This window comes from Schistocerca gregaria, unplaced genomic scaffold (genome assembly GCF_023897955.1).
Source record: "Schistocerca gregaria isolate iqSchGreg1 unplaced genomic scaffold, iqSchGreg1.2 ptg000499l, whole genome shotgun sequence".
Taxonomy (NCBI): Eukaryota; Metazoa; Arthropoda; class Insecta; order Orthoptera; family Acrididae; genus Schistocerca; species Schistocerca gregaria.
This window is the reverse complement of record NW_026061904.1, coordinates 122,501-127,500: the sequence shown is the minus strand read 5'-3', so window position 1 is coordinate 127,500 and position 5,000 is coordinate 122,501. Positions and strand designations below refer to the sequence as shown.

The 5,000-nt window shown below is 53.6% G+C and overlaps 1 non-coding gene across 1 annotated transcript in view; it reads right to left on the bottom strand.

Annotated features, from left to right (window-relative positions):
- LOC126313771 (small subunit ribosomal RNA) overlaps positions 1-1,355 on the bottom strand; it is a 1,893-nt gene extending 538 nt beyond the window's left edge. Inside the window, exon 1 of the ribosomal RNA XR_007555388.1 lies at positions 1-1,355. This exon is cut by the window's left edge and continues 538 nt beyond it. This is a non-coding gene — a ribosomal RNA (small subunit ribosomal RNA).
- Between the last annotated feature and the right edge of the window lie 3,645 nt (positions 1,356-5,000).

Below are 5,000 nucleotides of genomic sequence, written 5' to 3'. Positions count from 1 at the left end.
CACCACCACCCACCGAATCAAGAAAGAGCTATCAATCTGTCAATCCTTCCGGTGTCCGGGCCTGGTGAGGTTTCCCGTGTTGAGTCAAATTAAGCCGCAGGCTCCACTCCTGGTGGTGCCCTTCCGTCAATTCCTTTAAGTTTCAGCTTTGCAACCATACTTCCCCCGGAACCCAAAAGCTTTGGTTTCCCGGAGGCTGCCCGCCGAGTCATCGGAGGAACTGCGGCGGATCGCTGGCTGGCATCGTTTATGGTTAGAACTAGGGCGGTATCTGATCGCCTTCGAACCTCTAACTTTCGTTCTTGATTAATGAAAACATACTTGGCAAATGCTTTCGCTTCTGTTCGTCTTGCGACGATCCAAGAATTTCACCTCTAACGTCGCAATACGAATGCCCCCGCCTGTCCCTATTAATCATTACCTCGGGTTCCGAAAACCAACAAAATAGAACCGAGGTCCTATTCCATTATTCCATGCACACAGTATTCAGGCGGGCTTGCCTGCTTTAAGCACTCTAATTTGTTCAAAGTAAACGTGCCGGCCCACCGAGACACTCAACTAAGAGCACCCTGGTAGGATTTCAACGGGGTCCGCCTCGGGACGCGCAAGCACGCCTTCGGCTCGCCCCACCGGCAGGACGTCCCACGATACATGCCAGTTAAACACCGACGGGCGGTGAACCAACAGCGTGGGACACAAATCCAACTACGAGCTTTTTAACCGCAACAACTTTAATATACGCTATTGGAGCTGGAATTACCGCGGCTGCTGGCACCAGACTTGCCCTCCAATAGATACTCGTTAAAGGATTTAAAGTGTACTCATTCCGATTACGGGGCCTCGGATGAGTCCCGTATCGTTATTTTTCGTCACTACCTCCCCGTGCCGGGAGTGGGTAATTTGCGCGCCTGCTGCCTTCCTTGGATGTGGTAGCCGTTTCTCAGGCTCCCTCTCCGGAATCGAACCCTGATTCCCCGTTACCCGTTACAACCATGGTAGGCGCAGAACCTACCATCGACAGTTGACAAGGCAGACATTTGAAAGATGCGTCGCCGGTACGAGGACCGTGCGATCAGCCCAAAGTTATTCAGAGTCACCAAGGCAAACGGACCAGACGAGCCAATCCGATTGGTTTTGATCTAATAAAAGCGTCCCTTCCATCTCTGGTCGGGACTCTGTTTGCATGTATTAGCTCTAGAATTACCACAGTTATCCAAGTAACGTGGGTACGATCTAAGGAACCATAACTGATTTAATGAGCCATTCGCGGTTTCACCTTAATGCGGCTTGTACTGAGACATGCATGGCTTAATCTTTGAGACAAGCATATGACTACTGGCAGGATCAACCAGGGAGCTGCGTCAACGAGAGCTGAGCAGCCGGCCGCCCGGGAGTGTGTCCCGAGGGCCCGCGCGAACACGCAAGCGTCCGCTCAATTATTCTGCAAACAGGAGGAGGCTGAGCTCCCCTGCACGATACACCTCGAAACCCTCTCAGGTCCCGGCGGCGCGCAGCGCCGTCCTAAGTACTTGGTCGGGTTCGAGAGAGGCGCAATCGCCCGGAGATAGGCGAGTAGACGCTTTCAGTGCGAACACCCGTGCTCCCAACTGAGCTTGCCGCTGCCGACAGAGGCCCGGGAGCGTGCTGTCGTGGCATTGCCGGCGGGAAACAACACGCGCCACCTACGGTGACCGGCAGCTCCAACGCCAGCGCCACAGAAGGGCAAAGCCCCACTTGGGTGCAGAAGCGAACTCTCCCAGCACAGCGCACGCGCCAACACGTCCGCAGAGCTGCGATACAAACCACCTGCGAGAACCGCTGGGGGCGACCGAGCAGCAGACGGCGTCGCGACGCCGAGTGCCGGGCGGCGGCGCATCCTCAACGCACACAGTCCGCAATCGGACCAGCACACTGCAGATGTCCACCGCGCTTCGCACCGGGCTCGGCAGAACCCACTTTGGCCGCCTGGCGCCGCGCGCAGGGTGCGCCGGCGCATAGCTGGGACGCCAGCCGGGCCCGTCGGCCGGCGCTCCTGCCACTGGGCGCCCCCCACCAGCCGGCTGTAGTGCGTGCGCTCACGCAGCGCGCGGCCAGCACGCCGGGCGGCCCCCCCTCACCGGCCGGGGACTGTCCCGCCAAGCCACAGCCTCGTATCGCTTCATACCCACATGGCCAACTCAGGTTCGGGGGCATGGCGGGTACCGCCGAAACAACCGGTTCACAGATGTACCGATCGTCGCTATCACCGATGCACCTGCAGCGCGAACAACCGCTCAACAACTGATTTCCAGTTCATTTGCGGATCTTTGGCAGCAAACGTATACGTCAATCTACATTTGCGAAATCTACGATTCTGGCATGCCTGCATGTTATGTGTCACGACACGCTACATCAGCCCACATACACACTGCGGCATGTACACGAGAGAACACGTGGAAGATGGTCCGCGCACGTGTGCAATGTCCCTTGCGCGGTCGACTGTCAACCGGCCTCTGTAGCATGTCGCAGATGTGGAACGCGGTCCACCGTGCTATCATGTTGTGTGGGGCAATACGATTAAATAGGAAAACCCTCGTCGCTACATCAACAGACGGCTCACGCTGATTCCCGGCAGAGGGAGGAGGGGGGGGGGGGGGCCAACATGCAATACTTTCGTCCGTACCTACTTACCACATGTCTGTACGGCGTACAACAGTGCAATCTCGCTGTAATGGGGAGACGAGACAAGTAGCATCGTGCACAACATATGGCCCTTATGATTCGCCATTGTAGGGCGCAGCCGGTGTACGGTCAAGCATGTGCCACATTATGTCACTCAGTACGTAACGACGGATGATCAGTGTGGGTTACGCGTACATCAGCGGACAGTCCACACAGGCCGTACCACAACGTACACTGACTGCATCGACAACCGAATGCAACTGAACAGCTGCAAGGCTCATTTCACAAACAAACGCCTGACCGACCAGCTTGGAAGGGCAGGAGGGGAGGGCGATATTCGTTCTGTAGCGGTACACCCTTCCAGTGGTTAGCGGGACTGTGTAGAAAGTACGCAACACTCGAAAGACCTTTATGTGAGGGTACGCACCATGGCATCAAGAAATACACATGACACCAGAGGATCCAAGCAGTGAACTATGTTCAGAGGGTTGCTGTTAGGCAAAGCTACATTCCTGTGACGTTACATGTGACAGTTAAGGTGCAGTGTAAGTTAGGTTAAGGTGCAGTGTAAGTTAGGTTAAGGTGCAGTGTAAGTTAGGTTAAGGTGCAGTGTAAGTTAGGTTAAGGTGCAGTGTAAGTTAGGTTAAGGTGCAGTGTAAGTTAGGTTAAGGTGCAGTGTAAGTTAGGTTAAGGTGCAGTGTAAGTTAGGTTAAGGTGCAGTGTAAGTTAGGTTAAGGTGCAGTGTAAGTTAGGTTAAGGTGCAGTGTAAGTTAGGTTAAGGTGCAGTGTAAGTTAGGTTAAGGTGCAGTGTAACTTAGGTTAAGGTGCAGTGTAACTTAGGTTAAGGTGCAGTGTAACTTAGGTTAAGGTGCAGTGTAACTTAGGTTAAGGTGCAGTGTAACTTAGGTTAAGGTGCAGTGTAACTTAGGTTAAGGTGCAGTGTAAGTTAGGTTAAGGTGCAGTGTAACTTAGGTTAAGGTGCAGTGTAACTTAGGTTAAGGTGCAGTGTAAGTTAGGTTAAGGTGCAGTGTAACTTAGGTTAAGGTGCAGTGTAAGTTAGGTTAAGGTGCAGCGTAACTTAGGTTAAGGTGCAGCGTAACTTAGGTTAAGGTGCAGCGTAACTTAGGTTAAGGTGCAGCGTAACTTAGGTTAAGGTGCAGCGTAACTTAGGTTAAGGTGCAGCGTAACTTAGGTTAGGGGCCAACGTGGGTTAGGTTAGGGGCCAACGTGGGTTAGGTTAGGGGCCAACGTGGGTTAGGTTAGGGGCCAACGTGGGTTAGGTTAGGGGCCAACGTGGGTTAGGTTAGGGGCCAACGTGGGTTAGGTTAGGGGCCAACGTGGGTTAGGTTAGGGGCCAACGTGGGTTAGGTTAGGGGCCAACGTGGGTTAGGTTAGGGGCCAACGTGGGTTAGGTTAGGGGCCAACGTGGGTTAGGTTAGGGGCCAACGTGGGTTAGGTTAAGGGCCAACGTGGGTTAGGTTAAGGGCCAACGTGGGTTAGGTTAAGGGCCAACGTGGGTTAGGTTAAGGGCCAACGTGGGTTAGGTTAAGGGCCAACGTGGGTTAGGTTAAGGGCCAACGTGGGTTAGGTTAAGGGCCAACGTGGGTTAGGTTAAGGGCCAACGTGGGTTAGGTTAAGGGCCAACGTGGGTTAGGTTAAGGGCCAACGTGGGTTAGGTTAAGGGCCAACGTGGGTTAGGTTAAGGGCCAACGTGGGTTAGGTTGCCAGAGATGTGTCAAATCAGGATGTACGTTTGGCTGGTGTCAGGTGGTGGGTTGGTTCGATGCCTTTATAAGGGGTGTGGCCAAAGGGTATTTTATTACTTGTACCTTTTGTGTTGTGGCGTGGCGTTGCGTCCTGTGTTGATACTGGGTGGACCACTGTGGGTGTTGCTGGCTGATTTGAGCTGCGTTGTTTGCGGGTGATGTGAGACATTCTGTCTTATTAGTGGACGTGACGTTCCTCTTGTCGTTGTTTGGATAGTGTCCTGTGGCAGCGAGGATAAAATGGATGTTGTTGAACGATAGTGCTTTGGTGCTTTCGCTTTGTTACACACAGAGTGGACTGTGAGATAGGGTGACTGGGTCGAGTGCGGTTCACACTGTCCTCCCCAGTTTACAGTATGTATCATCTATGTATGTGGTCCTGCATCATTTACTAAGGAGGGACGTCAGACGACTGAAATATTAGTTATGTACTGATGTAAAGCAGAATGCTTACCTTCCACCAGTGGGCGAGTATCGACTCTGCCCCAGAGTTGCCACCGCAGGAAGAGGTGTCGGAAACACTACCCGCACACCGTCACCACTGTGCGGGGGGACGGACCCTCTATATCCTCA